This window comes from Rhincodon typus, chromosome 16, assembly GCF_021869965.1.
Source record: "Rhincodon typus isolate 14 chromosome 16, sRhiTyp1.1, whole genome shotgun sequence".
Lineage (NCBI taxonomy): Eukaryota > Metazoa > Chordata > Chondrichthyes > Orectolobiformes > Rhincodontidae > Rhincodon > Rhincodon typus.
The window spans coordinates 25823188-25833149 of NC_063347.1; positions in this window are offsets into that span (position 1 = coordinate 25823188).

The window sequence follows — 9962 nt, forward strand, 5'->3', positions numbered from 1 at the left end:
AACCAATTTTTTTGGATTTGGCAGCTGGTTTTACAGTCAAATGCCTTTCTTGATGCTAATCTTCCCCATTTATCTGTGGCTGGTGGCAATGCATGGTTGACTAGGAAACTCTTCAACTCTTACTGCTTGCTAAAGGCAAGTTGGAAGGATTTGAAGGCTAATGATCAATCTGTTGGGCCACATTATGAATTCTTTTTCTCTCTTTCATTTCTTTTTCTTTACTAGGTTTGGCCTGAATTCCTGCACTTTATCTTTTTTTTTCTCAATCCCTAAATCTCTGTGGTTAAGGACATTTGATATTGATGCCATTGTTTACTAAGGCCCCAGAAGATCTGTTGCTTTTGCTACATTGTTATTAGCTTACATTTTTAGCAATTTAATATGCAAAATTCTTTTGAGCTGAATGGTATGAAAAAATATCTAATGGTGCCACCTGTGAAATACCCCGCTCCAAAAAAATTTCAGACAATTGTGTTTTTAATTTTCAGCAAAAATAACTGTTCATATTTTGAGTGTAATTTTCACCAGACTCAATTGTATCTGACTAGAGGTATTAATCCTATTATTCAGCATGAAATTACATTTTGTGAAAATTCAGACATATCAGTTTAATTCTGCAGGCCTCAGGGATTCAGTGCTAATACTATTTACCTAAAGGCTTTAGCATGAAAATTCATGGTCAAGAAATATTATAAGATTCACTGTTTTGTGGACAGAGATGTTCCATGTTCACCCAAAAGGAATATTGTGTTACCAAGTTCACATTTTATTTGCTGAAATTTGTGGTGTCAATTGTTTAATGACCCTCAAGTAATGAACAATATGACTCAATGGGTTCAAGATATAAAGAATCCATTGTATACAGCATTTTGCTGTGATAATTCTTGCATCTAGCTTGAGATAATTGTATTGCAGCTTGTGCATTTCAGCAAAGTTACTTCGAAACATTACAGGATTAAAAAGTCACCTACTCTGTAGCTTAATGTTGGGAAGGTGAAGATTTTCACACAGTGAAACGTTGCAAATTGAGTGCATCAGGTTCACTATCACATAACTATCACACTAACACATAAGCAATTTATATTTTGGAAAAATAATTCTCAAAAATATTTACGTGAATACAATAGATAATTGTTTCTCCAGAAAAAAAGTTTTTCTCACCAGTTGCTGCGGAATTAAATGTGGTTTTACTGATATACGCTTTGGTATTATGTGAAACTAGAGAGACCCACAAAATATTTGTGGTTAAATTAGTATCTTTCTTGCAATAGTACTTCTTCAAATACAGGATTCCCAGTTACTTTTTCACTAAGACTTTAACAGAAACAAAAAAATTCTCACTCTGGAGAGAGCTACATAAAGGTGTCCATGTGCGAAAACAAGCCTAAGAATACATATACAAACTTTGTCAAGGAGTCTTGTGATTTGTTAATAGTCACAGGATGTTAGTGTCTAATTATGAACTGTTTTCTCCTGGCTTGAAAGGCAAGTTTACATCTGATGGTCTCAATTCAAGGAAAAAAAACACTCCATTTCCTTGAAATCTGTCTGTTATAATTTCAGCTTCTATCATGAAAGCAAACAGCTTCCTAACTACCAATCATATTCTATGACAAAGTAATTATTCAGGATTCAAATTTCATGGCAATATTGTAGGTGCTCCATCAGACTCTGAATTTGTGGAATGCCATATCGTGGAATTGGCTTGTGTCAGCTTTGAAGGGTATAGGTCAGAAGTTACACAAAACAAGGTTGACTTCACCTAACGAAGGAGTAGCATTCCCAAAAGCTTGTGATTTCAAATAAACCTGTTGGACCACTACCTGGCATCATGTGACTTCTGACCTTGTCTACCCCAGTCCAACACCAGCTCCTCCGCATCTTGGAAGTTATAGACTGTTATCATCATCTTCAACAATGGGTATTCTTTAAACTAACCTGACAGATTTTCTACATCTACTTCATTCAAGTCAAGATTCAGTGAATCTTGATTTTCAGCAAAAAGAATAACTTTTGAACAAATTCTATTAAATAATTGTCTCCGCCATTTTGGCACACATGACTAGCACCATCATGTCATCCAATACTCCCATGTCATCCATTTTGTGCATGCCTTTCCATCCTTCCCAACCCTCTCTTACTCATCACATCCTGTCTCGCCAAGCCCATTCCTCCAATTAATCTCATCCCATCCTCATGCATGCAGTCTACCCAGCCATGAAAGCATAGCTTTTGGCTTTCAATACCTTCTTTTTATTTCCACCAACCTTGATATGCCACTGCCACTGGTACCAACCACTGGCAGTCACGTAAGAGCACATTCTCCAGTTCTGTGTGCATCCCACATGGCACTGCAAGTAGCAGGCACTGTTGACCAAATAAACCTACCATGGACACAGTCCTTAAACTGAAAATTGAAAACAGCCTGGAAAGACTGACACTGAGTTTTCTTATTGTAAATGGTCCTCTATAGCTTTTGACATTCCACTTGATTGTGAAGTCTGTAGACAATTTTGTAAGGGAGATTCTAACTTTGTTCCAATTGCTGATTTATTCTCATTCAGATTCCATGTTACTATTCATGCATTGTTTTGCAACATTTTTGTTAGAAAAAGTTTTGGCATTAGTTTACTGGAAGCATAAACCAAATACATTTGAAAAAATCCAACCTGCATTGCAAGTTAGTTATCAAATGAGAATGCTTCCTACCACATTCACAGACACTATAGTTACTTTAGATATATATTACAAATATACTCTTTTATGTTTATGATAATCCCTGTAATCATATCCATAATTTAGTATTTTGGCAGGAATTCCATCTGCACAGACTTTATTGGCTCACAGATGTCTGATGGCCTTTTCAACCTCATTTCCGTCTAGGGTTGTACTGAGATGCTGATGGGTAGCATACCATGGGACATAGTCAAGGACACTCAAGTTGAGTACTGAGTCTTGGTTGAGGAGATCTTCAAAGTGCTCCTTTCAATGAGCACTTACTGCCTCTCTGTCTGTAATGAGTGCCAGAAGACCGTAAGACAATTAGATACAGAAGCAGAATGAGACCATGCGACCCACAGAGTCTGCTCTGCCATTTGATCATGGCTAATATGTTTCTCAATCCCATTCTCCTGTCTTCTCTCCATTACCCTTGATTCCCTTACTAATCAAGAACCTATTTATTTCTGTTTTTAAAACTCTCAATGACTTAGCCTTCACAGACTTCTGTGGCATTAGTTCTACTTATTCACCACCCTCTGGCTGAAGAAATTCCTCCTCATATCAGTTCTAAAGGGTCGTCCCTTCACTCAGAGTCTATGCTTTCAGTTCCTAGTCTCTCCTACTAGTGAAAACATCTTCTCCATGTCCACTCTACCCAGGCCTCTCAGTATTCTGTAAGTTTGAATGAGGTCCCTCTCATACTTCTAAACTCCATTGAGTACACATCCAGAGTCCTCAACTGTTCTTCTTATGACAAGCCATTCATCCCTGGGATCATTCTTGTAAACCTCCTCTGGATCCCCTCCAAGGCCAGCAGATACTTTATTGGATACAGGGCCCAAAACTGCTCACAATACTCTAAATGTGTAAATGGGCTGATGAGAGCATTTTACAGCCTCAGCAGTACATCCCTGCTTTTATAATCTAGCCCTCTCAAAATGAATGCTAACATTACCTTTGCCTTCCTAACTGCTAACTGAACCTGCATGTTAACCTTAAGAGAATCCTGAACTAGGACTCCTAAGTCCCTTTGAATTTCATATTTCTGAAGCTTTCCCCATTTTGGAAATAGTCTATGTCTTTATCTTTCGTACCAAAATGCATAACCTCACACTCTTCCACACTGTATTCCATCTGCCACTTCTGTGCTCATTCTCCTAGCCTGTCCAAGTCCTCTTGCAGTCTCCCTGCCTCCTCAACACTACCTATTTTTACGTTATTTGCAAATTTAGCCACACTGCCCTCATTTTCTTTATCTAGATTGTTAATGTGTAACTGCAGTGTATAACCACACTGTTCTTAACTCTCACTGGGTTAAGTCCTTGGGTGTTTGGGCCATTGATGATCTTGACTGTGCATAAGAATCCATCCACTTCATGGCTGTCAGCGAGTTGCTGTATTTCTCACATATTGTCCATCCACCACTTGTTCTTCAGGTCAAAAATTTGTTTTGAAAGTTGGCCTTCATTTGATGTGTTTTCTTTCCTTCAAGTATTGGTTGTGTTTTCAATTCAGGAATGCCTTCTGCTTGCAATTCAGAAGCTCTTAGATCTCCTTGTCATTCTTATCAAAACAATCATGTGTTTCCTAGTGGAGAAACATAGAAAATAGGAGTAAGAGTAGACCATTTAGAGATTGCTCTACAATTCATTATGATCATGACTGATCATCCAACTCAATAGCCTGTTCCAGGGATCAACTTGTTTCCTTTTGGGACATGGGAAAATGCCTGATCAAGGCTGGAGTAGAATTCCTAATTTGGCCTCATCTGTTGTTTCTTGGATTCCCTCTTTTTTTACCTTCTGTGCAGGTTCTGAGGTTGTGCACAGCAGTGGTTTCTGAAACTGGAAGTCAATTCTGGGACAGGCGTGCTCGGACCCTCCAGTGCAGCAGAATGGATGCACAGTACAGGCCTTCAGCATAGTGGAATGGCTGCACAGTTTACAGGGAACACTGGTTGGGACAAACACACTGATGACTGTTGTATATTGCTCCTGGGTACGGGTTGGCCTAAAAGTCTTGCCAAGTTCATTTACCCCACAAGGGGCTCACGGAGATGGTCAACCAGCTCGTTTTTACAGTGATGCCAACCCCCTGTCATGTCTCACTAAGGGCAGCAATGTCACAGTCACAGAACTACAGTTCCTAGATTATGATGTTCAGGTCTGTCACTGTTAGAGATGATGTGAAGGTGCCGGTGTTGGACTGGGGTGGACAAAGTCAGAAGTCACACGACACCAGGTTATTGTCCACCAGGTTTATTTGGAATCCCACGAGTCTTAGGTGTGCAGCCCCTCACTGCACCTGATGAAGGGGCTGTGCTCCAAAAGCTTGTGGGATTCCAAATAAAGCTGTTGGACTATAACCTAGTGTCATGTGACTTCTGACTTCGCTGCTAGAAATGTTCTCAAGCATTCTGATGTTCCATGTCCGGACATTTATTTTGAGGAGCGGGGTGATACCTGTGTGGGAGTTCTTTTAAAAAGTGCCATTGCACACTAACTCACAGTGCTAGCAGAGGAAAGCCATGTCCAATGGTAGGAATCCAAGACAAGTGCAGACCAGGCTCTGCTGCATGGACAGGGACTAAGACACTCACACATTGTTGCTCCTAACCTTGACCTCCGACCCCCTCCCCTCCCTCCCCCCCCACCCCACCCCCCCCCCCCCACCTCCCCATACCATTGTGTGAGGGGAGTGATCTGTCTGCTTGTGGGTCAGCAGCAAAGCAGAGAAGGTGCTAACAATCAAACAACCCCTGTCAGATTAGCAAAGATACATTGCTTCCACAGCAGCAGACTGATAGCTAATCATCAGCTCTTATGTCACTTTTTATGCCACTTTTTAAATTCCTAATGTCACATTTCATCCAGCGGGAATATCAAGTTAAAAAAAAATTGCAATACTAAGAAATGAACACACTAGTTGTACCAGAGCCTGTTCTGAGATATAAAAAGTTGAGTCCACACCAGCCCTCTGAAGAGCATCCCACCTAGACCCACTCCTCCATTTTCCAAGACTAATCCACTTAACCTGCACATCCCCAGACACTATGGGCAATTTAGCATTGCCAATACAACTAACTTGTACATCTTTGGACGGAAACTCCTGCAGACATGGGGAGAATATGCAAATGTTACACAGATAGTCACCTGAGACTGGAATTGAACCCGGGTTCCTGGTGCTGTGAGGCAGCAGTGCTAACCACTGAGCCACACTGCCTCATACATAACTTAACTTCCCTCATGTAGAAGAAAGACAATGTGCTGGGAAATCTCAAAGATGCTGTAATTATGACCATCTTGCAGAAATAAAACTGATTAGGTAGTTACAGAGGGGTGTCCCTGTTGTCCACCACATTGAAAATAATTGCCAACACTCTCCTCATTAACCCCTTTCTAGTGGCTGAACAGCTCCTACTAGGGTCACAATCCAGAGACACAATGACATGATGTTCACAGCAAAACAAATCCAAGGAAAATGCAGAGAGTAGCAGCAGCATCTACGTGGGGCCTTTGTGGAAATCACAAATATGCAGCATCCTCAAATTTGGTTATTTGTAGAGTTTCATTTCTGTTCCCCAACTGTGGAATGATGGCATGCAAGCTGTAATCCTCACAACAGGTTCTCCTCAAAGCCAATATGTGAGAAAACTGGGATCAAACAAAGATGTGCAATCACACAAATGCTCTTTTCCATCTTCCTCATTACAACATTCAATCCCAGATCTGAGAAGCTTCCCACTTCTTAATGGAGCTAATCTCCTGTATAGTTCAAAAACTGTTCAACCTATGTCAACTCCAGTCCAGAACTAAGACCACTCAATCTTTGTATTGAGCTGCTGTACGATGACGATACTTGTGTATGTGCAACCAGAGGTCCATGAGATTAAGTCTTCAACTGAACATTCAGGAAAACAAAGGTCCTCCAAAAGCCTGCTACCACGGTGTATTTCAGCCCCTGACAATCAAGATCCATGGTGAACTGCCGAACAATGTGGATAAATTCCCATATTTAGGCACTTCCTTTCAGTGAGTGCAGCCGCCTACAATGAAGCTCAACATCACCTCCAGTGTGTCAGTGCAGCTTTCGACCATCTGAGGAATGGAGTATTTGATGTCAAACACCTCAAACCCAATGCTGCTGTGTTATCTGCCGTCCTGTATGCGTTGGAAACATGGACAATGTACAACAGACACCACAAATCTGTTGAACAAAATCTACAATGATGTCTCTGTAAAATACTGCAAATCAACTGGCAGGATAAACGCTCCAATGTTATTGTCTTCCCTGAGATCAGGTCACATCCCCAGTATCTTGGCACTGGTTCCAGTAAATCAGCTGCATTCAGTGGGTCACATCATCTGCATGCCTGGTATAAGACTTCCAAAACAAGCTCTCAACATTTGTCACAATATCCTCACTGACTGGTGGGAATCTCTAACCCTAGGTCACCCAATGTGGAGAAAAAGAATATGAAAAGAACTTTACCATTTTGAGTGTCTCCAACAGACCGATATAGAGGCCAAGCACATAAAACAGAAGGAGGATGCAAAAACCCAAGCATCTCAACCATCTCATCTCAACCAGCCACCACAGCAAACACCACTTGCCCCTCCTGTGACAGGGCAAGTTGATCCTAGTATTGGACTGTTTATTCAGCTCAGAACCCAGTGAAAGAAAGGTATGGTCGATCCCAAGGGACTGCTGAACAAGAATCACGCACACAACCAGAGAAGTAAGAGTTTTCTCCAGCGTCACATGTTAGAGTTTTAAAACTTGATAATTCCACAACAGAATCATCCCCTGATCAGATGCTTATAAACTTTTATGTTTCTATTAACATCTTTAACATCCTAATATAATTCTAATTCAAGTATAAAATTTGTTTTGATGGATTCTTTGAATAAAATTGCTTAGATTTAACTCTCATGGCTGTATTTGTGGAATGCTACACTGCAATCTAAGGGATCTAAAATCCTCCTACAACTGTGGGTCTCTCAGATTTGGTGCAAAATATAGCATTTAGTGGCAGGTCAGCAGTCCATTCCAGAAGAACTCTTAATCCATTTACACTAATTAAACCAGGAACAGATCCTTCACTGAAGAAATGCTTTAAACTGAACTATTCTGTCATGGGCACTGTGCTATGAAACTGTAACACAAGCTGATGAATCAGATACTCTCTAATCCTTTGAGCATTGCTCTTGCAGTTAATGATGTCACTCAATGCCTTCCAGCTACGAAACAAACTCCGAGCAACACTCCAGAGGCAGAATGAAAGGCAAGACGTTAGAGCAGACATGAAATTCTCAGACAGATTGTCAACAAGTGACTGTTGTAGCATTTTTTTGTTCTGTCCTAGGCCTAAGGAACAGAATCTCATTTTCCACTCAGGCACTTTGCATCCGTCAGGACTCAACATTGAGTTCAACAACTTCAGACCATGAACTCCGTCTTGAACTGACATCCTTACCTGGTCTGGACTACATGTGACTCCAGACCCACAGCAATGTGGTTGACTCTTAGCTGCCTTCTGGGATGGGCAATAAATATTGGCCTAGCCAGCGACACCCGCAACCTACGAATGAATTTTTTAAAAATTGATTACCCTCTACCTCCCCTAATCTCAGTGTCTTGCCTGCATGGGTTGGCTTCCACCACACATTTTGGCTATTTACACTTACCATTAAAACTTACAGTTTATTTACACCTCTTATCTATTAATATTAGCCCTTCATTTGGCTTTTGCTTTAGGTACCTTTCCATTAGATCGTAGGATGTAGGAACAGAAATAGGCCATTTGGCCTATCAAGTATGATCTGCTATTTTATAAATCATGATTGATCTGATAATCCTCAATTCCTGTATTCTGCCTTTTCCCCATAATCCTTGGTTCCTTTACTGATTAAAGAATCTTCATGACCCAAACTCTATAGCCCTTTGTGGTAAAGAATTCCACAAATTCACTGTTGTCTGAGTGAACATAAATTCTTCCCCATCTCTGACTTAAATGGGCAATTTCCTTACTCTAAAATTATGCCGTCTGGTCCAAGATTTTTCCAAAAGAAGAAATAACCTCCTTGCATTGACTCTGTCAAGCCCCCGAAGAATTTTCATGTTTCAATAAGGTCACCTCTCATTTTTTAAAATTCCATTGAGTACTGGCCCTACACAACCTCTCATAATAAAGTACTTCCATATCCACAGTTAACCTGATGATCCCTCTCTGGACTGCTTCCAATGCCAGTATATATTTCCTTAGATAAAAAACCAAAATTGTTCACAGTACTCTACCTTGGTTTAACTAATGCCTTGTTTTATCAAGACTTCCCTATTTTTATATTTTATTCCCATTGAAATGAAGACTGACATTCCATTTACTTTCCATATTATCTGCTGACCTTGTGTGCTAGCTTTAGGCCTTTGTCTGATGCCAGAATCACAGCTATGTGGTCAACCTTTAAGTGTGCTCTGACAAATTAGGGAAGAGCAAGAAATGCTGGCTTAGCCAGTGATGCTCATGCCCTGCAACTGCATTAAAAAAATGCAGAAAGACATCAAATCCCTTGGTGCTGCAATTTTCTGCATTTAAATAACACGCAGTTCCTTTATTCTTCCTGCCAATATCCACAGCCTCACATTTTCCCACATTATATTCCATCTGCAAAATTTTTGTACACTCACTTAATCTGTCTATATCCCTCAATTGGCATTCACTTTCTCACCCATTTTTGTGTAATCCACAAATTAGGTAATAGTACATTCACTTTCCTCATCCAAGTCATTAATACATATTGTAAATAATTGTGGCCTCAATACTGATCTCTGTGGCACTCCATTAGTTTCAGTTTGCCATCTTGAAAATGCCCCCCGATTTCAATTCCCTGTGTTCTTTCAGTTAGCTAAATCTCTCCATGCTAATATACTCTCAAAACCATGGGCTCTTAGGCTTGTTACTTTTCCAACACCTTTCAGTTCTGAACAGGAGTTATTTTGGACTTGAAAATCTAGGGAGATTATGGCTGAATGATATTGTCACAGAAACCTAGATAATACCTTGGGGACCTTGGTTCAAATCTTGCCATAGATGACAGTGGAATTTGAGTTCAATAAAAATCTGGGATTAAGAGTTTAATGATGACCATGAAATGATTCAAGGAAAAACTCAGCTGCTTTACTAACGTCCTTCAGGAGAAAGAAATCTGCTGTCCTTACTTGGTCTGGCCTACTTGTGACTC